Here is a 24,414-nt window from a genome sequence, read left to right as displayed (position 1 = left end):
GTAGTGATGATGAATGATGTACTTTAAACATATTTAAAGACACGTATTGGCGTCTGTATATACACTGTAACACTACAAACGAGGAAATTTCATTCGCGTATTAAATTCACAAGCAATCTGCGGTCTTTGCACTTTGTCAAAAATGAATCAAAACCACATTGAGCAAAATGTGTGTGGCATATATATTAGCTAGTAATTAGGAATGTTTATATAATTCTTTGCTTGAAATTATAAGCCACGCATATTGGCTTGTAATTAACATTTTTAAATTTATACTCAACAGACGAACAGAATGGTTATTAAAATTTGGCAAAAGGTTTAAAAGCATCTTTAAGAAATTGGAAATTTTAAACAAATAGATAAAATGCCTTTGAAACAAAGTATAATATCCAAATATTTTAATTCAAAAGTATTACAGTGTGAAGCAAGTGTTGCAAAATCCCTAACCTCCCTTCCTAGTCGACACTGCTTCATTCTATTGGCAAGAAGAAGTCCAGGACAACTGAAACGATACCGTGATAAGTACAGAACACATACAGCACCTGGCATGCCCAAATCGTCACCCATTTTAATACTGACCAGGTTCAATGTTGCTTAACTTCGGTGATCTAAGGAGAAACGGTATATCAGCATGATTATGTCGTATTACATATTAAATACGATATCCAATGAATATGCCCAACTCTAGCAGTGAGTATTGGAAAACATTTGATTTCTGAAAACTGGTGATCTAAAGTGTGTTAACGTGATTATTCTGTATATAACAGCAATATACAACAGGACAACAATGCTGTCAGGACTAGGAGCAGGACTATATAGCTATTCTTATTCATTCTGGGATAAAGTTGTGTGTATTTCAGTATTTATATCTCTCTTTTGAGTTACAACTGAAAATAAAGCCCTATACTAAGATGAACTCAAGTACAAGTTTATAAAGAATCCAATGGTGGTATTCATTTTCTATTAATTGTTTGTTATATCATAACGTTTGGATTCACTGGATATCCATCAGTATTGACAGCAACATTTGATTTAATTTTACATATGTAAAACATGGATAAAAATGTTATGGTGTTAAGAGCTAAAAATAGGAATAGCCAACAATCCTGGATACAACCGGAAGTGTCAGTTAATAGTTAACGAAATATTATGAGAGTTTATATCATTTGGTTTTGAAACATCTGCCCCCAATAAACTAATTACTTCATGTTTATAATTTCGATAATATCAGAGAGGCGGTAGCACTCTCTATATAGGGATGGCCCGTACACGCCTATATACGCCTACAAAACAAAACTATCCAAATCTCAACTAAAATCAACTTATAAGTTTCAAAAAGCACATATTCTTACAGAGAAGTGTCTTACGAATCCAGCGAGTGTCAGAACGTCGGTTAAAATGTCAAAAGAGAGCAAAAAAAAAGGGTACAAAAATGGCCAATTGTTCTTCTTTCTTCTTTCTTCTCCTTTCTTCTTTCTTTTGAGACGATGTATCTCGGTGTACGAACGGTCTCTGACAACAGTTCAAGCATCAATCGACTGCTCGTTACACGGAGAAGTGCAGTGACCCATCGCTTTTTAGCTAACTCCATAATTAAATAAGATTACGTGTAATAACAAGTTTTAAACACTATATACCCAATGTAGACAGACCACTTCGAACACGGAACTTCTCTCAAAAGGGACAGCTCCAAATAATACACCGGATGCTCACAGACGTTCCAGTTTGCCAGTGGCCTATATTTCTTGGACGCTGAATATTTGAGGTGGACGTTAAGGTTTTTTCTTTAAACAGTAACCCACCAGCGTTAATGAAACCACGAAATCTTTATCTCAGTTGATCAAAATTGTTATAAGAGTAACCTATCAGCAAGTACGACGTCAAAAAACAATGTTATAAAAACAAATAATTCTTCAGATTTTGGACTGTAAAATATGTACAAAATGTCAATGCTGTGACCAGGATTCGAACCTAAGTTAGCACGGCAACAACGTGGGGTCCTAACCTCTAGACGATCACGGCTAACACTGACGTCTGTCGCTCTTGGCAGAAAGACACATGACTACTGTCAAACTATTGAAAAATAAGGAGGAAACTTGAAATTCTCACGCATGCGCAAAAATACACTATAGCAACCATTGTTAAATGCAGCTGAATCTCTTCGCTCGCTAAGAAAAGTAGATCAGACCAGTTCTTCTAAGAACTCACCAAACGCCAAAGGAAATAAGTTAAATTAACCGCAAAAGAAACTGCAAGAAAGTCAAGAAAAATTTAATAGTGAAGGTATGAACATTTTAGAACTTTATAATACTCTAACTGTTTTATCAGAGAGGCGGTAGCACTCTTTATGTAATATAGAACCGATGGAGGACCAAGAGGCAACTCCTAAGGCCCAAAACCCAAAGACCTAAAACCCAGCAGGAAGCGACCTGCTACTGCAATGAGCCGCCTCCTAAAAAAGACAATACTATCATGAATGTAAGTTTAAAAATAAGACTGTAAGTAAAAATACTAATTAACAAGAATAAAAAAGCATTGGAAATGCAAAAGGATATAGGGATGGTATGCCAAAAAGTAAACAAACAAGATAGCTATGAATGGCTAGGCACATGGAAATAGAATTGCATCCAAAGTATAGCCCTATAGCTTTTTACAACCGTAATGATGGCACGGAATGAAGATTGGAGAAAAGCTATAGGGCTATACTTTGGATGCAATTCTATTTCCATGTGCCTAGCCATTCATAGCTATTTTGTTTGTTTACTTTTTGGCATACCATCCCTATATCCTTTTGCATTTCCAATGCTTTTTTATTCTTGTTAAAATATGCTTTTAGTGTGGTATTATATTGTAAGCAAATTTAATTTTTTGCGTGTCCCTTTCCCAATAACTTATTCTCAGTTTTTATGTAAATGGTTAAACACTATTGGCACTTACACATTTTGCAAATATTTCAATGGATAGATAAAATCAACACAGTCAACGCAACGTGTATGTTTGCTGGTAAAGAAAAGTAAAAGAAAAGTTTACCAAACAATTTAACCTACGTCTGTGGAATTTCCACGAGTCCCGCTAGCACAAAGATATCGCTGAATGGCCATAAAGTATACACTTCGTATAAGTTGATTAAGGAACCTTTGACATGTGATATGGCTTGTAATTAAGACTTGCTCAATAATTTTAATACTACAGTTTGCACTTTTCCAAAAAGCCTTAATAGGTTATTTTAGAAGAAAAAAAAAGCAAAACAAGGAAAATATTTCAACAGATTAACATTTTTTGTTTTGTTGTGATTGTTTTGGGCATTGTTTTCTGCCGCTCCTCTGGGATTGCTGAGGTAGCGATTTCCACGAAATCCCTTGTTGGTGCTCGGATTGGTTTTAACGACACCTGCAATATTAAGAGAAACTAAACGAAAAAAATGAAACAAAAAAGAAAACAAACAAAACAGATTATTACAAACAAAAACAAATAAAACACGCAAAGAATAAAACAAAAAAAAAAAACAATATAACAAACAAAGGAAAACAAAACAAACAAACAAACAAAACAGAATATAACAAACAAGAATAAAACAAGCAAAAATGAAGAAAATCAAAGCTATCATTTCGGGTAGAATTTCCCAACCAGGGTTTGCTAAGATTATCTTCAAGAGATATTGATAAATAGAGATATATTATTATGCATTTACACACATGGAAAATGCATTTTCAGGATTATTTTCCGACTCTTATTCTCTTATACAAATACAGAAATTTTGAAGTTATCTGTAATATTTGTTTTAGCTCGTCTTTCTGTTGATCTGCTTGCCCATTCCACTTTTTTTCCGCGGAAAATAATGAGCCGATCTGGATGAAAATTTAAATTAATCTTTTTTTTTTTTTTACTGCGTTTTCACCTCAAGCAACGAACAGCCCACTTGGGTGCAAGTGGCTACTATTTGGGACAAAATTTGCATAGGTTTTATGTAGGAACTTAAGTAGCAAGATGTTTGTTCACATTACATTTGAACTTCTGCATGTCAATACAGTAAGGGGAGCAGGGACTGAGGAAATTCCAAAGTTTAGCAGTTTGAGGGAAAAGGCAATTTGAGTAGAATGCTTTCCGGCATCTAGGGATCTCTACAGTGTAGGGGTGGGATTTTGCTGCTTGTCGGGAGTATTAATGTCGAAGAGTACAATGGCATGGGGCTAGTCAGAGCACTCTCCATTAAAATACTTGTAAAACATGGACAGGTATGCAACATTTTCGTTGACGAAATATTGCATCCCTGTGCCTGTTTTACCAGACAGAGGTTGAAGTTTAGTTGACAGTGCGGGACCTATTAATTTGGCGACTTTTTTTTTTAAAAAACCTTGTTTAGGAACGAGAGAATTGTAGCAGATGTGCCAGCTCAAATATGACAACAATACTCCATGCATGGGCGATTGGTAGATATGTAAAGGTACAGGATACTCAGGCGGAAGTAACTCTCTAGCACAGTAGAGAGAGTCCACCTTTTGTGTAGCAGCCTTGGCAATGCCCTTTATGTATTTGTTCCAATTCATGTTCCCTGTGAATATTAAGCCGGGGAGTTTGAATGAAGGGCTTCCAGGTAGTGTATCATTAGCCATGCCTAGTATATCATTAGCCATGCCTAGTATATCATTAGCCATGCCTAGTATATCATTAGCCATGCCTAGTGTATCATTAGCCATGCCTAGTGTATCATTAGCCATGCCTAGTGTATCATTAGCCATGCCTATCAGTGGTTGAGAAGATTTGTCGTAATTATTAAAAGAACGAAGTTTAGTATTGGCAGCATTGAGTGTTATAGTATGTATGTATATGTTTGTAATCTGTTTTATTCATTTTTGTTTGTTAGCTATATTCTGTTTGTTTTATTCATTTTTGTTTGTTAGCTATATTCTGTTTTATTCATTTTTGTTTGTTAGCTATATTCTGTTTGTTTTATTCATTTTTGTTTGTTAGCTATATTCTGTTTGTTTTATTCATTTTTGTTTGTTAGCTATATTCTGTTTTATTCATTTTTGTTTGTTAGCTATATTCTGTTTGTTTTATTCATTTTTGTTTGTTAGCTATATTCTGTTTGTTTTATTCATTTTTGTTTTTTAGCTATATTCTGTTTTGTTTGTTTGTTTTACATTTACGTCCTCCATTCCATTAGTTTGGAAGTCTTCCTTTAAGGTTTCAGCTATTTCCTTAAGGTTCAGCGAACTAAATATTATGGTATACGTTCGATACACCAGATGGGGATTAATAAGGATTAGTCACCACAATACTACATTTGGTTGAAAGGTTTGGTATAAAGCACTCATTCCAAGTCAACGTGCTATAACTTTTTAACGGACTAAAAGTTTAGTTGTGTTACAACTATCTCATCATTATACGAAAGTATAATTGTTGTAGAGAATATATTTGCAGAACACATTTAGAATTTCTCTATATATCTGGACTATATATGTTGGGCATAGCAGATATTCTTATATGTCTAGACCATGTATATGTTGTGCGTAGGAGATAGTCTTATATATCTAGACAACATGTTCAACTATATCTCCAGCAGTGTTTTCTGAAGAGCTATCAAAGTTTTCTTTCAAGAGACACTGATAAATTGTCAGATTTATATGCCTATACAGGCAGTTTTCAGTTTTGTTTTCAAACCTAATTTTCTTATATATGCAGAAAATTGTGAATAAACTGGAAAAAAAATCAGTTATTACATGTTTGAATTAGTTGTCAGAAAAATCTGTTGATTTGTTAATAAAAATTATCAATAAGTTTGAGAAATACGTTTCTTTCACCTAAACCGTTTATAAAACAAATCATTAACTATGTAATATACGTCTATATACTATTGAAAATTTATGGCGTTTTGGAAGATTATTTTCTTTCGACAACCCCAAACACTGGACGAGCGAGTTGTCGGCGCCTCATCACTAATTCCCTATACAGTTCCTTTCTCTAAAGCTGTGAAAGGTCACTGGACATTATGAGCTTCCTGAGAGCGGCTCTACACTCTCTGATGAACTGCATGAACCTCCCGTTCTGTCACCCTGGACTCGTAACCAGCGGCTCTAGCCGCCTCGAGGTGGCGATAATCGGCCAAATAGTTGCTAAAATCGTGGACAGGGTGACCAGGTTGTTGCATGAATCGCTCTTCAAAATGTTCCCGAAATCCCTCGCTGATCTCCAGAGTAAAATCCAGGGTACATCTATCCGGGTGCTTGACGCTCACATGGAAACCTCCCTACGCAGATCCAGGTTGGCGTTCACGGCTTTGTTGGATACTTTTCTAACCCTAACCCTAACTACTTCGCCATCGTAACGCTCGGTAGCCTCGCGTCAAAAGGCCCTGCTTAGCTAGTTTCTGACTAACAGTAAACCCCTCACCCACCGGCCTGGCTATATTCTCTTCGAGCTGCGTTTTCATCCTAGCCTTATCTAGTGCGAGGCGCTAGTTGTATCTGATGGAGAAGTTCCTAATCTTGGATTTAAAGCTAACCCACCACTTACTACTCCTTGTAACCGCCCTCACTAAAGCCTCTTGGGTAAGTCAAGCTAGTTCTCCCGGAAGTCTTATCTCCAGAAGAGGGCATTCAACTTTCAGCACCCGCCTAGTTTGAGTCTATTCCTCAATTTCAAACGGGCCATAATCAGTTTATGATCATTGACCTAGCCAGTGGAGGAGTCAACGCTATGGGCACATCTTCCACCCCAAGAGCTCGACACGGAACCTGTCGACCAGATCGCATCAATCCGTCAAATCAGCCAGGCTGGTTTCGCATCTCTTCGACCCTCTAGCTTCTCCTATCCTAATCCCTCACTAGAATTACGCGCTTCCGACATGCGACGAAAGCAAGATCACGGGAAAAGACCCTATTTAGAGCGGTGCTAGGTGTGTGGCACTATATCTTAGTGCCCCGGCTGTGGTGGTTGTAACCACCCCCCTGCATGGCCAGAAGGTGATTTGGCCGTCAACGGAAGGATACATAGAAATAAACAACCAGAAGCAATCCCACAATTCCCTTCCTTCCTCGATCACTTTTCGCCCCACCTCTCTCAGCACTAGTTAAGGTTAGTTAGTTTAGGTTAGAAGCCAATTGTGTTAAGTTAATTGTATGATCTGTATATATATATATATATATATATATATATATATATATATATATATATATTTGTATAAATTTTGTAAAATAAAATAGTTAAGATCTTATATATTACAATTGTGTCGTGCGTTGTTTGTGCCTGTATTGAATGTCTACCTAAAGTAAACGGGCCTGAAGACGAAGATTCCAACCATGTCAAACCCTCAAGGAACCGGACGTCATTCTGAGAGAAGGAAGAGCCAGCTACACCAAACATCTCAGGTATGCTTTTTCTCTTCACCTAGACAAAAAGACGTCTAATCGACAGATCTTCATACACGAACCGTTTCCATAACATTTAGTGTAACACGTGGGTCGGTCACACGTCAATGACTGGCTTATAGGTCTACACATGAACTGCAACGTTGCTCATAGCATGCTTTAAGTAATGTGTGCTAAATTTATAACGTTTCTAGACATATGAGAGGTTGTAGGCACTGCGTCAAAGGCATAGTTAAAATCGAATTATTTATAATTTTTGTCAATAAATACATGTAAATACATTCATCGTAGTTACTTTTTTCATATAAATAATAAGTAGTATATTTTTTCCAGAACTTTTTACAAATATTTCTATCATACTAGTTGTAAAACGATAAAATCTTGGTAAAGATAGAAATTGACGTATCCAGTTATTGTACCAACACCGCTTATATATAAACTGGTTAGTAAAGGGGCGTGGTAAATCAAGCGACTCCCCGTCTTCAGTAAAGCAGATGCAGATATCTTCAATGTTGTAAAGCACCTATTACCATCCATAGCATAAATAGTGATGCTACTTAACACCTTTTCTACCATTGTTTTTTTTTTAATGGAATATAATTTTTGAAGTAACGTAGAAAACATAAAAATCAAATTTGGAAAAAATTATCACATATTTACACTAAACATAATTTTTTTTCCAAATTTGATTTTTTATCACATATTTACACTAAACTCATTTTTTTTCAGAATTCCATAAACTGCAAACATTATGTAGTCTCCAAGCTAAAGCCATATTAAAACAAAACTGGAAGCAAATTCTATAGTTAGCAAGATAACGGTTAAACTAGCTTATAATTATAATATTTTTTCGATAAATATAAATAATTTTTAATACAGGGTGGACCGATAAAATTGTCACCCTAAAAAAGACGGTATGATTCCATTTCCATTTGATGAAAACCGGTTTTCAGACAGTTTACGAGGTGGTCAGTTGTGTATAAATTCCAAGAGCGATAAAAGCGTTCTATTATGTCTGAAAGTGACACAATGTTCAACGAGCGATATCGGAGGTGCGTCGCTGTAAATCGAAGTTATGACAACGGGACCATTACCAGCACACTAAAAATGCAAATCTGAACAGTCCCACGCTGGGGGGGGGGGGTACAGATCAACAAAGTTTCCGGGCACGATTATGGTTTTTGATATGGTTTTAAGTGAGAGCCACATCATACCACCTTATATCTTCGAAGTCAGATTGAAAGTCAACACCAAATTGTACCTGGATGTGCTGAATAGTGTGGTGATCTTCTGGTGCAATAAGGTGGCCGCTGGCAGACTCTGGGTGTGGCAGCAGAACAGCGCCTCTCCATAAGTCCAAAGAGGCCCAGGCTTTAGAAGGAGTGCTACGACTTTGAACCTTTCTTTCACTGGCCCCCTTTCCCCGACCTGAACCCTTGGCGACTTAGTTTGATCATACGACGAGAACATTACCAACATGACCTCTCAAAACATCAAAGCCAGCCTGATGGCCGCCATCCGCCGGCGCTTGTGGAAAAGGCATACTCCCAGGTCCGGACCATTATAGAGGCGGTGGTTGAGGCTAAAGACTGCTACATTGAATAGATGTCAGCTCTACTATATAATGAAGTTTCCTGAATTGATTTTTACAATAAAAGTTTTAAAATAAAGCTATGTTTGATTTGAGGAGAAATTTATCGTTCCACCCTTATGTGTATGTGTATGTGTGTGTGTGTGTGTAATCTTTTTCCACCATTGTTCTTTAAATGAATCATAATTTTTCAAATATAAATGCCATGTTTGCATTAAATTCAGTTGATTTCCAGAGTTCATATATATATATATATATATATATATATATATATATATATATATATATATATATATATATATATATATATATATATATATATATAGCTTTCACATTAACTTCAAGCATTATTTATGTAGTCTCCACGCTGTGGCAAACTTATATAAAAAATTAAATCGGAAAGTAAATTCTGTGGTTGACAGGATACAAAGGAGCAGCAATAAACTGGTTAGTAAAAAACGTGGGAAATCAAACGACTCACCGAATTCAGCTAGAGTTCAGCAAGTGCAGACGTCTCCAATGTTGTAAAGCATCTCCCATAATCCAAAACATAAATAGTAAAACCGCCGTTTTATTGCTTTTAACGTTAACTACTTCGTGATGAATATAGGCTTTCGAAGTACAAAGATAACCTCGTCCTTTATTGAGCTAAATTAGAATGCTTGACTATTTCTCACTTAAATAACTGTTCTGTTAAGTTGGTGAGTCATATAATTAACCTGAATGAGCTCTAAATATTTGACCTTATAAACAAATCCTAACATAAATGACTATTTCGCTTGAACATATTTAATTACATATACAGTGGATCCAAATATCTTTATTGCCATTTTATCCTCTTATTTTATTCTTATTTTATCATTTACCATTTCTATCTTTAATTTATAGTGCGTCTATCGATGTTGAATTTCGGTTATTTCGAGACAACTGGCGTAACATTCACATCTGATAGATACACGCTTCTATTTGTAATTTTGATAAGGAGACCTTTCCTCGAAATATCCAAACTTAGATGCTATATAAATCGAAGGTGGTATAGTAAGTAATAAATAAAAGTGAAAATTAGTACCTACAAGTAACAAAACACCACATTTTGTCTCTTATGACACCTGTTTTACTTCGGCTCTTCCTTTATTCACATTTTATTTGCTTGTCACACGCAGATGAAGAGACGAGCAGAGAACGACGAATCCTGAAGGTGACCGTTTTAATTTTGCTCCAGAACCTTGTTAGTTGAATTGCGAACATAAGGGTGTCAGGTCTGCCCGTCATGAACTGCCAAGAATCGGTGTTCATAAGAGCATAGTTCTGATATTATCACTATGTCCAGCTAACTAGAACACGTGACAGACGCGTCCTTCCGATCAGCTATTAGATCTTCCGCTGCAAACCTGTCCAGTTTACAGTTTTGACAACTTTATCAAAACATAGTTTACATCTCCTAGTTTACTTCGCAGTTTATATATATCTTTCACGATTAGGCTACACAGAGGCGTCCATGGTGATTCCTTTGGAGGTGAAATATGGATGCCTTTCTGTAGCTTAATTGCCATAGATATATTTTCACATTACTAATATATATATAAAGCGAGATAAGACACTGATAGAATTCAGATGAAATTCCTGATAGATATTACTTGAAGTAACAATTTCAGGGTGATCCTAGTCAAAAAGGAAAAGCTCAATATTTAAGAATAGAACAATATATAAGTTTAGTGGTTAAATTTAAATTCTGAAAAAACAACATACAACCTGGGCAGTCCATTATCGGAAGGAGTAACAATGTCCTCCGTGGTTATAATCCAGGTAGGCAGAGGATAGGTCCAGGGGAGAAGGTAGTATTTCCATATAGCAAAAAAAGCGTATTGCTACTTATTGATTTTCCGAAAGGTATATGGGGCAGCCGTATTCGTTAGTACGTTGAGTGTGTATTGGTGTATTTAGTCCAAAATATTTTTCGGTCTTAACACAGTGTATCCGATGTTGGATGGATATACCATTCCATTGTAATTATCCCCGTTGGTAATAGAGTTTGATCATTGAGTTATGTATGCAATGGACCTCGAAATCAATAGTATGAGTAGCAAAATAGCAAAATTATCCAGGAGATGATATTCAGAACGGTGATTTGGAGGACTGGCTTCTGGTGTGAATCTCGGTAGAGTGCTAGTTCGCTTTCTTGTTGATAGTAGGTGAGGGAAGCCTTTTAGATGAGGGAAAGAGGAGAGTGGGGAAAAGAGAGAGGGGGGGTTTAAAGTTGGGCGAGCAGACAGGTGCTTAATAGAATTTTTCGGGGGGGGGTTGTATTTTAGTATTCGGTAAATATGTTGACCTCTTGATTTTAAGTTCAAATTGGAAATGGATATTCTTGTGATTTTCAATGGGAGTGTGCATGATATGGGGTAGGCGTTCTGTTTTTGCTGTGCGGATGGGTGAGGTGGAGATAGAGACGAGTCATGGTTTGAATTTTTGAAATGTTTGGAGGGTTACTCATTTAAGTGAGTTTAAGGTTGGGTTCTTTTAATTTTGAGGGTATTTAAAGGCAACTTGATTAACTGAGATACAATTTGTTCATTACGCTTATTGTAGTGTGATCTGGTTTAATTAATTTTATTTAAAATTTATTTAAAATGTATATATTTCTGTTTGGAGGCGATCTGTGGATGAGTAGTTTTTTCTGTTCGTTGGGTTGGGATCGATGTTTGAGTGAGTGTTTTATATACTGTGGTTAATTTATTTTTGTAGTGGGGAGACTTGATTTTAATGCGGGGATGGGTGTGAAGTTGCCCAAACCTGGTTGAATTTAACTATTTATATAATAATAAACTGTATATCCAGCTGTCAAACCTAAACGTAAGTGCAGATATAAGCACATATACATCCACAGACACACATACACACGCACATATACACTAACACGCATGCATATACATAGTATACACATATGCACACACACTGATAATACCATGCATATATAAATGCACACTTATATACACACGCATCCTTATACTAATGCACATGTGTACTCACATATATACACATCATAAAACATACATTCAAGCACACATAAGAGAAAAAGCGCACACTCCGAGAACTACATATACACCCAGGCGCGCCTGCATGCACGTGTACCCGAGTGTACAGCTGCGTCCATATGCACGGCCGAACATTCCTATAATCATGTGCAAACATGCAAGTTCCGCCCGCATATGGATACAATCGCATACATACAGCAAATAAGTGTTATGTTTAAACAGAGATAAAGGTGCGCACACTGATATATCTACACATACAAATACAACGAGCGTACACCTCACAGTTAAACATATACATAAACAATTGATCGGTTTTATCTAATAGTTCTATTTTAGAGAGGGAGGGGATTTTCCATTTGCCTGCGCATGCAGAAAGTCCAGGGGTATACAGACAGCTAGAGAGCACTAACTTAAATGTCTATGCTTACGATCACTGGATTATTTATCTTCCACCAGACTATCCATTCATGTGTAATCACCTTTTTCTTCACCATATTCCCTCTGCTTCACTTTTTTGTTATCAAGTAAGATCTTTGACTTGTTTCTTCCAATACTTCTGCATGCAAAATCCGATCCCGCATTTTGCTTATTCCTACCCTCTGATGAGAAGGAAAGTATTTCTTCGAAACTCCGGATTAAGGACTATCCACTTATCAAGTGTTTCCTTTTCAGATTAAATATGTTTTTAACCCTTTTTCAAAGTGTTTTTTAACATGTTTTATTAACTGTTTGCTCGCATTATAAGCTCTATCCCTATTTGGTTTTATCGAGCTTTTACATCTGGCTGAGATAACTTTATAAACATTAATTCTTTAATATTTATATTATCCTTTAATTTTACCATCTTGAATCATTTTGGTAAATTTAATTGTAATTTTTATTTTATATATATATATATATATATATATATATATATATATGCATACAGATACATACGCGTATACGTGCATACGCACATATACTCCAGCCCATAATCATATGTATACACACTTAACACAAAATGCACGCCTACATGCTCACATATATATATACACCCACATGCATAAGGGAATGAAATTAATGGAGGCAAATTCATATATATATATATATATATATATATATATATACACACACACACACATACATACATGCACATAAATATGTACCGCTATACACACACAGACGTGTACATGCAATTACACACTCAAACATGCACATGCATAAGTACATATATAGGCATACGTATATATTAACACATAAAATGTATACAGCATCCACCCACTCATGCATGCAGGCATATATACTCATGCACGAGTAAATCCATGCGTATACACATAGGGGCAAATTGTCAAAACTAGTTCAGGTATGGTGGTTTTCAGATGGCTATACTTGGATTTTTTTCCTGTGCTTACATAACGAAATAAGCTAAGTTTTGGTGTTTATCATGGCTTTAGGATGTGTTATTGCAACTACTGAGGTGCAAAAGTTGCAGAATTTGGATTTAGGGGTGTATGAATTGGATTTTTTCAATAAATCCTATTTTCGCGAGTACGGAATATTCCTACGTTTGAGGTCTTTAAACAGAGTTGTTAGGGAGGTGCCTCTATTGCTATTTGGATTTTCATTATCAAAGGAACTTACATGGTTGGAAATTCTCAGTTTAATTAGATTTGCCGTTGTGTCGATATACGTGTGGGATTTTACATTTGCATTAATGGTGTTTAAGCTGTTGGAGTTTCTATGGGTGTGGGATAAACTTGCAGAGGGGGAAGGGATAATTAGGATAGAGTCGTTTTCAAGATTCGGTTCCTGGGTAACTTGGGTGTTATCATGTGTCTCATTTATGGGGTTAGCATAGTGGGAGTCAATGGAGCTCTCTAGTGTTGTTGGTTCAATAGTTAATATATTTTGAGTACGATTGTTGGGTGTTCTACCAGTTGTATTTACTGTTGTGGTTGGGAGTTCGATGACTGTACATTAGTATATGACGTCCTTGTGCATGCAATCATTTCTTAAGGGGCAAGACTGTTTGTTTCGGCAATTACACTTTTGTGTGGTTGAAATCTGCGGGAGAGGGGCCTAGGCTTTTATTTTAGCGTTGTTTGATGTTATTGTTTGTGATAGGTTAGGCATAGTGGAGTAAGAGATTTTTATTGAATTTTTATTTAATCTATGGGGTTGTTGAAAGGATTGTTCAATTATTTTGAAAAATTCCTTTGGTATATCAGTTTTTACGTTGGAGCTGTATGGTAGGTTTGAACCATATGGATGTTTTTCGCCTTAATTTATTGCTATTCTTTTTATTTTGTTTGCTACTGGATTTAGTCTTAGACTGTGTGCTCTGGATTAGGATTATGTTTATTCGAGGAATTACGGATGGCGTTATTGCTTTTTTTGGGGGTCATGTTATGCGTGATTATGGATTTATTTTTGTTGTTTTCCAGTTTGTTTCCTATGTATTCTATCTTATACGTATATCCTGAATTGCGTAAGGCATTATTGTAAAAGATTGCTGCTTGGCTAAATGTTTTCTTGTCTGCTGATAGGCTTGATATTCTTTTTGAGACGAATGGTACTATAGAGTTGATAATAGATCTGGGAGGATTCGGTTGCTTATGCACATAGAAAAGGTTCAAATTGGGCTTATAGTAAGGGGAGTAAGTTTCCGAATATAGATTTAAGGATATTTTCTTATTAAGATCAACTTCAATTTCTAATTTCTTTACGGTATTATTGTATTGTCTGGGTCTGTCTTTTGTGATTAAGAGGGCATCATCTCTATACAGGCCTCCCTGTAGGTTTTTGAATTCTAAGCTTAGCTCCCTTAACAATAAAGACCGACCAAATTGGTAACTTGTGCAGAGTCGATCAACCCATTAAAATGTCAAAATTAGATGGGGTATCTTTCGTGGTCCAGTACTTTCCATCAAAGTTAATCAGAACGCCTTGCTAGGAGAATAAGTTTCCTTTCTAGATCTGTTATATTGGAATTGTTCTTAGCGAAAATCAGGGCTTTATTAAGAAGTATTGGGGGTATAGATTGGTAATAATAACATATATCGAAAGTTATAAAATTAAGTCTTTTTTATCTTCGAGTTGAGTGAACCATTTGAGGACAGTTTGGGAGCATTGCCAGAGGGGGGATTTTATTTTCTCTTTTATCTGCGGTATAATTCTGTCTAAGATTTTCTTACTAACTAGTCCTAAATCAGAGCTTGAGGGGCAGATTAATCTTAACAAGGGGTTGTCTTGGAAATTTTCTTTATGGTCCTTCAATGTAAATCTTGAGGTTCCCGGGGGTAACGATTTCGGTGAAATTGTGGAGGTTCATTTGTTTGAGTATGTTCATGGCATCTATATTTATCTTGTTTAATTCATTTTTATGAACAGTTTTATGATTTATTCAATTCTTTATGCATAAGTTTCTTATAGGTGGGGTAATACATCTTGTAGTGGTTTTTTGTTTTATCTGCGGGTACAAACAGTTAGGGTTTTTCTTAACTTTCTGTGTGAATTTGTTTATTTTACTTGTGGTGGTATTAATCGGGTGCTTCGGTTTTTTTAAATTTAATCTTAACTAGGTTCAGCATAAGTTTTTCAAACTCTTCAAAGTGGGGTTAAATTTTGGGTGGGAGACTGCTTTAAGTCAATAGAAATTGGCGGTGGCTCTTTCAATTTGTTGTAGTTCTCTATCAGAATTAATTGAGATGTCATTTCTACAGTATTCTGGGTGTGGGGTTTGTATTTTGATTTATACTGTTTGTTGGAGCGAATATCAAAATCGTATGCCTTCCATCTAATATTGATGAGGAATTTATTGATAGCCTGTGTAAACTTGTGGATGAAAGATGAATTAGAGGAAATTGGGATATTTTTAGTAGAGAGGAGTATATATTCCTTGTCAAATATTTTTGTGTGTATTGGTGTATTTAGTCCAAAATCTTTTTCGGTGTTGACACAGTGTATCGGATGTTGTAATTATCTCCGTGGGTAATACAATTTGAGCATTGAGTTATGTATGCAATGAACATCGAAATCAATAGTATGAGTAGCAAAATAGCAAAATTATCCAGGAGATGACATTCAGAACGGCGATTTGGAGGACTGGCTTCTGGTATGAATCTCGGTAGAGTGCTAGTTCGCTTTCTTGTACAGCTGCGTCAATATGTACGGCCGAACATTCCTATATTCGACATGCAAGTCACACCCGCATATGCATACCATCGTATACATACAGCAAATAAACATATCTACAAAAGTGTTATGTTAAAACAGATAAAGGTGCGCACACTGATATATCTACACATACAAATACAACGAGCGTGCAGCTCACCGTTAAACATATACATACATCAACAATTGATCGGGTTTATCTAATAGTTCTATTTTAGAGAGGAGGAGAATTCCCCCTTTGCCTGCACATACAGAATCCTAAATACTAAAATACAATCCCCCCCGAACAAATTTCATTAAGCACCTGTCTGCTTGCCCAACTTCAACCCGCCCCCTCTCTCTTTACCCACACTACTTCACCCCACTCTCCTCTTTCCCTCATCTAAAAGGTTCCCCTCACCCACTATCAACAAGAATGCGAACTAGCACTACCGAGATTCACACCAGAAGCCAGTCCTCCAAATCGCCGTTCTGAATATCATCTCCTGGATAATTTTGCTATTTTGCTACTCATACTATTGATTTCGAGGTCCATTGCATACATAACTCAATGCTCAAATTCTATTACCCACGGGGATAATTACAATGGAATGGTACATCCATCCAACATCGGATAAACTGTGTTAAGACCGAAAAAGATTTTGGACTAAATACACCAATACACACTCAACGTACCAACGAATACAGCTTCCCCGTATACCTTTCAGAAAATCAATAAGTAGCAATACGCTTTTTTGCTATATGGAAATACTACCTTCTCTCCTGGACTTATCCTCTGCCTACCTGGATTATAACCACGGAGGACATTGTTACTCCTTCCGATAATGGACTGCCCAGGTTGTATTAAATTCTCTCTTCCTATAATTATCAACAATCACTCAAAAAACTATTTTCAATATTTGTGCTGAAAAGCAAAATAAGTGTCTATTAACAGCTGAAAATTTTGCTAACTGCACTTCATTTCCTCTGATGATATGAGCCATTATTGAAAATCCATGGATTAAGGAAATTAAATAACCCCTTCTATATATTCCTTTTGTCATTTTGTCAAACAATAAATTCTTAATTCGAATATATGTGTCTATATGTCAAAAGAGTCTCCAACCTGATAGGCTCTGAACTGTCATCTAAGCTTCAGCCTCCGTCCCATCGACGAAATGTGGCATCCTTCTGCCTGTTCTACAAGTACTTTAATGGTGAATGCTCTGACGAACTACAAGCACTTGTACCCCCTCGACGCGAACACCAACGTATGAGTAATTGTAATTGTATATGTATATATGCATCCGGCTTTGCCCGGGCGTAAAACACGCGTAAATATGATATCCCTATTTGTCCAGATTTCGTATATATTACAACGTCGTGATTTCAAAAGTAAAAAACGTATTTGTGTGCCATCAGCTAGAAACTGTAGCATTCAAAAGCTGGTGACGTTACCACTGTACAAATATGACACGCATATGAATCTGTTAAAAATTAAAATTAAACTAAGACGAATGTACGAAACGTATAACGATTCTGGCCTATTTTTGACCCCTTAAAATTATTTTAACCGGCTAATGACCCGTAAAAGAATGGTACTTAAAATTGTAATCATTTGAGGCCCCAAGCGACGCTCTGCGACTTTTTTAGTTTCGGAGGAGATAGAGTTTGAAAATATAGAGACAGACAGACAAATAGCCTTTTATATATTAGATTAGGGATTAGATTAGGGATTCAAGGACATATGATTTATAAGAGATTTTAAAAGCTTCTTGTATTTGTTCTGTTACTGAAAATTGGCTTTCGAGCCGGGATCAAAGTGCAGTATCTGTCCTGCAGATGTTGCACAAGTTAATTTGTCCTTGGTCAATGTAAGGGAAACCCTTCATACAGAGATAATTACTATTTTTTTTATTTTTTTGGATACTGCCAGAGTTCCCCCTTTTTACCCTTGTTTTAGGGGAGCTGATTTAACCCCACATTAAAAACGACCTTGTGTCACATTTTGCTTTCGTGGGAAGCAAATAAATATAATAACCGCTTTTAAAAATATCAACATGTTTAAACATGTTTCTGAATTTTTTCGATGAGCATTAATTATTAATATTTGGATTCTTCGAACTACTGCTCTCATCTTTATTAGTTGTTGTTTTCATCTGTATTGGTTCGTGTTTATAAACGTGGATTTATAAGATCAAAGAATTCAACCTTGATCGCCCCTTCGGGGCCCGTGGCGCAGTTGATAGAGACGTTTAATCTCTACGGTTCCAGATGGACATTGTCTGAAGATAGCGGTTTCAATCCTACCTAAAGCATGCCAGATGTTTACTTGGCCAAAACATGGTGAGACGACAACAACTACGGATCGCAGTGAGGTTAGGCCAGAGGAATAGTTGGTCGAAATGCTGTAATCGATGTAACCTGCGATCGAAACGTTGTGAAAATACTCAAGATGAGAGCAGTAGCCCGAAGAATCTAAATACAAATATTTAAACACAAACGATACTGAGCATAATAATATGGTTCAAACTTAAATTCCCTTTAAATTCCCACTCTTTTACACTCATTATGATATTGAATTTGAAAGCTTGTCTTACTTATAAAAACATAATTTACTAACGAGACACCATGAAAATTCCATGGTGCTTTCTCTATCACTCTTTTCAGATTTTATTTTTTAAACTAGTCTGGGTGTCCGGCGTTGTCTGGGTATTTGGAAGTGTGTGTTGAGCAAAGAAAAAAAAGTGGTAGAAGGCTCGAACCCGTACTTCGAAGAAGGAATAAAACGTGAAAAAAGTAACGTCTTTGCTGTTGCGCCCATCGCCAAACCGGAAATGACGAATGTTTAAATTAAGGCTAGTCAATTGAAAAGAGGGGATGACTTTCGAAAATATTGGTTAAAAAAGCAACTCTACCCTGTAGAAAAGTGTCCAATTGAGGGTAAATAAATGTTTTTAACCACTTTTTCGATATTTGTCTGAAGGGGAGAGCTTCAAAATGATAGCCATCTTGTGAAAATTCATCACCTCTGTCGAAAGTTTTAGGCAGACATAAAGCATACATACATACATTTAAACAGACAGGTGAGATTTATATTATAGAAGATGGCGTTATATCATTTAAAATAAAATCTATATCTATAAAAGTGAACGTGTCGGTCTGTGTGTGTACAGGTTAGAGAATGCCTTCCTACTGCCACTTTTTTTTTTTTTGCTCAACGTACACATCCAAACACCCAAGCAACGCCGGGCTGAAATGCTAGTGCTTAGAATAAAATAAATTTTGTAAAATTGTTTTTAATGGTTTAAAAATTTTGTTAAATTTCGTTCTAAAACAATGACCAGAGGATCTTTTTTGTTTGTGTTGGAATACTTGTTTTCGTGTCATGATTTCATTGGTTGATTTTAGTCACGCGACAGATTCAAAGTGGCAGACGACAATTTTGAAGATTTGGGCGGTCTTCTTCCGATTAAAATCTGGTGTTGAAAAATCAACGACTTATTTTTACGTCTATGAATACAATTTTCTTATATTATGAAAATTGTGTTTACGTAAATTGCTTAATTATTCTCTTTTATGTTTTTTTTTTACACATTGGTCACCACTTATCAAGGCCCGGAAGCCACTCAGGCATAAGGGTTATTGCAAGTACATTACGTTAGTGTGGAGATTTGATGAAGTGTTTACTTAAGGGGGCGGTTCATTAGGAATTTGTTAACGTTGGACTTGAAGACATCCAAGTTGTAGTCAGGTGGGAAGCAGGCAAACGGAACAGTTGCACAAGCGCGCAGTTCTAAGAAAGAAGCTTTGTTCATGGAATCCACGTTTTGATTTAGGCACAGATATAGAGTGGGGGAAATTTTTCACAGTGGATTCGGCTAGACGGGTGTTTTTCGTGAAAAATTGGCGAGGGGGAACCAGAGATTGGAGTTCAGACGAGCACCTGCCATGGAAATAACGATAAAACAGAGACAAGCTCGCAACGTCTCTTCTGTGGGAGAGAGGTTGCAGGGTAGAGAAAAGGGCATCCCCCATTAAGCCGCGAAGTCTATTTTGTACTCTGTCAAGGCAGGATAGGCTGTTTTTAGCAGCTCCTGCCCAGATATGGCAGCAGTATTCCATCCTTGGACGCACTTGGCTTTTATATAGATAGAGAATTGCATCAGTAGTGAGATATTTTCTGGAGCAGTAGAAGGATCCCACCATCTTTCCAGCGACCCTGGCAACAGACTTGATGTACGTGTTCCATTTCAGATCAGGAGTAAAGGTCAAACCCAGAAGCTTGTCAAAACACGGGGCCTCTCCGAGACGAGAGCCATCCATCCCAATTGATGCCAGATGGGGATCAGAGCGTTGATGATGTAAGGATAGGAGTTTGGTTTTAGATGCATTAAAGGTAACCAGCCACGTCTTCCCCCACTGAAGCACGCGCTCGAGATCAGAGGAGAGAGAATCAGAGAGAACTTTGTCATTTACAGCCTGTGACGTGTTGCCGTAGATGGTCGTGTCATCAGCATAGATGCCAACGAATGATTTAAGTATGTGTTTAGGGAGGTCATTGATGTAGATCAGGAAGAGAGTTGGGCCCAGGATTGACCCCTGAGGGACTCCAGCATTAATACTCCAGGCCTCTGATTTTTGTCCATCGACCACTACTCTTATGAGCCTATCGGAGAGAAATGATTTAATGATTGAGAAAACATTTCCAGTTATACCGTAGCTGGAAATCTTGTGAAGTAGACCCTTATGCCATACCTTGTCGAAGGCTTTTGATATGTCAAGAGCAATTGCCCTAGAAAGGAAGCCTTTGTCAAGATATTCACTAATCCTGTGAGATATAACCGTCAGCACATCTGCGGTAGATCTTGCAGAGCGGAAACCATGTTGTGTATCACTAAGAGGGTTGTTTCTGCTGAGGTGGTTGACTATTTCTCTATTTAATATGGATTCCAGCAACTTACTCATAACACACGGGAGACTTATTGGTCTGCACTGAGAGGGAGATGACTTATCGCCTGAATTCTTAAATACAGGGCAAACTGATGAGTTCTTCCAGGCAGCGCTTAAACAGTTTTGTAAGTATGGGAGCAAGTTCTGGTTGAAGCTTTTTTAACACAATAATTGGGATGTCGTCAGGGCCAGTTGCTTTACTGGAATCAAGGTTCTTGATTAGCTTGGCGACCTCATGCACGGATATTTGTATGTTCCCTAGCGTGTTCTGTGTTATAGGAGGAAATATGGGGAGTTGATGGCCTTCGTCGCATAGGGTAGAATTAGCGGCAAAGTTCTTTGCAAATTGTTTGGCCTTGTCTGATGCTGACGAGATGACCTCTGGTCTATTGATAATGGTTGGGATAGAACGCACACTTCTGTTCAGGATCCTATTTGTTATTTGCCAAAATTGGTGGGAACCAAGCCGCTGATCAGCTACCTTGGATTTAACAGACTGGGCATATAGCTCTCTTGCATTTTTTATTACTCTTTTACAGTGGTTGCTGGCAGTCCTGAAAGCAGTTTTAGTCTCAGTGCATCTATAACGTTGGTAGCTATGGAAAAAGTGATTTCTGTGCGCGATAGCAGCAGCACATTCTGGGGAGAACCATGGCTGGCTGTTAGGTTTTTGTTGGAATTTTTTAGATGGTATGAATTGGTCTATGCCTACAATTAACCATTCGGTCAGATCTGATACTATAGAGGACACTTCCTATTTAATCATGGTTACTCGATATAAGAGTGTTAAGAAATTTAAAATAATTTTAAAAGACTACACATGTAACTGAAGCAAAGATTGCGCAATTTAAAAGAATGATATTCCAACATACTTTCAAAATATAGAGAAATTGAGAATTGATCCATTTGTTAAGTAAATATAATATTTAAGTTAGATTTTAGGCTATAGACAGTTTTGAGAAGACGAATTTATTTCTCGAGAAAAAAAAAATCAGAATAAAAAAAAATAAATGTTGACTGAGAGTATCATGTCCTTCAGTCAGTCTCGAGATAAAATGGATACCCCTGTAAGGATGACTACACATGTAACTGAAGCAAAGGTTGCGCAATCTCTAAGCAAATTTCTCCTGAATCGGAACTGCTGGATTCTAGTGGCAAGAAAAATCCATGGCGATTGGAAATATCATTAACAATCATCACAATGTTGTCACTCATTTAACCCTTATCCTTGAGTGGCCTTTGCGGCTTGATGTAAAATAGGGCGAACGCGCGAATGTAAATGCATACGAAATGACGTCACCGGTAAGGAAAAAAAAAAGATTTAAAAAAGGACCTCACGTTAGAGACGGAGACAACTTTCGAGATCACGTGAGAGGCATTGATGACGTTCGAGAGCACGATCACGTAAGGGACGTCACAGCAGTAACGAGAAAATAAGGAAATAAATGTCGTTGCACAACAAAACAAGCGAGTCGAAGTTCTTTTCTATTCTTTGTCTGCTTTGCGTTTGAGGGATACAACGTGTTGGTTCCCGGACAACATTACATTGATAAGTGATTACGCCTTAGTAAAAAAATAAAAAATAAAATAAAGTGGTACATCCCCATAGGTAGCAATGAACCGGGAGAGTACAGGATGTACTTTCTGACCTGTCTTACTGTTCGACTGATTCTCACGTCACTTTCTGCGAGGGAATAATTTTTTTTAGTTTTGTTGGACATTTTCTTATTTTATTTTTCCTACTTTTGTTTTTTCAATCAGTTCCATCAATTAATTTCGCCTCTAATCAGCTTCCGGTTCGCGGTACAATTTCTCTTCATTCACGTTATTTTTTTTTTCTGGCCTTTTCCCTTTAAGAAACCCTTTACTTATCTATCTGTTAATTTCCTTTTAAAGGATACCCGTGCATAGTTGTCTGCGTAAAGTGTAACTATCGTCGGTAAACGTAACTACTAGCGAAATAAATTGTCTTCAAAGGAAATAAACTGGGAAATTAGTAGGAAAAAAAAATCATTTTCATCTACTTATTCAATTTGTGGGGTATTTTGCATTAAAGATAAGCATTACTTTTATATAAAAAGAAAAAGTGTGTGTGTGTGTGTGTGTGTGTGTGTGTTCCCCATAGATTTAAAAACGGCTGGGCTGATTTTTATGATATTTCAAATGAAGGTACTTTATGTGCCTGGCAGTGTTCTTAGATAGGTTTTCTAACAGAGTGTCTTCGATAAGCATCGATAATCGAAATAATCCGATGGAAAAAAAGGAACAGGCGATTTTAACACCTTACACTGCCTAACATCACACGTGCATTTGACAAGTTTTATGATCACACTAGCCGAAGGGCCCGATATATAATATAAACAGTATGTTCTTCTATTAAGAGCACAGTTGAAGCATGGTAATTGAAATACTTGTTTTAAATCAACCGAGGTTCACTACAGTGCAATGTAGACTACAATGTATTGTGGACTAAGTCACTACAGGGAGACATGTGGAGCTTCCTCCCGCGATGGGTCCCCAACTAGAGCAGGTAACCAACCGATTTGATTTAAAAATAGGTGATTTCACCGGTTTCCATGACAAAAAATATAGGAGTGTGAAACATTCATTGATCACCATTCAATCTCGGGCAACGTCGAGTCTCTTTTCTAGTAGAATTATAACTATTTTAAGTTTACGAAATATTGGTTGTATATAAAGTTATTCATTATTCCAGTCTAAAAGCAACAACTAACACCGGATTACTAGCAACCAATAATTACGGAAAATAAAATGCGAACACGTATTAAATATTAAAGTACTTGGCGCCACAGAGGTGTTTTTGCTTCCATTTTCCGAAGAGTGACAACTTATTTGTGAATTAAAAGTTAGATATCTTCATCTATTATAATAAAGTCGAAATCCTGTCTGTTTTTTTTCCTTTTATAATTTGATTAACATATACACATGGTACACTGTTTAGTAAATAGTTTTTAATACTGAAAACGGATACTTTTATGACTGAAGGACTCACTCCCTCTCTCATATATATATATATATATATATATATATATATATATATATATATATATATATATATATATATATATATATATATATATATATATATATATAGAATTAACGTTCAAGAGGTTATCTCATTTGCATATTACATTAACGAAAACCTGTTTTAATAATTAGCTCTAAATTTTTTATAGAAATTAGTAATGTAGTTGTTTTAAGTATCCTATTCAGAAATATTATGTAAAGTTGATTTATAAAATTTATTTTTACTTCAATATAATTAACTCTATTTCTAATGATTATCATAATCAACATCAGCTGCATTTAAAAA

This window comes from Euprymna scolopes, chromosome 4 (genome assembly GCF_053919585.1).
Source record: "Euprymna scolopes isolate OS-2025 chromosome 4, ASM5391958v1, whole genome shotgun sequence".
Classification (NCBI taxonomy): Eukaryota; Metazoa; Mollusca; class Cephalopoda; order Sepiida; family Sepiolidae; genus Euprymna; species Euprymna scolopes.
This window is presented reverse-complemented; position numbering follows the sequence as displayed.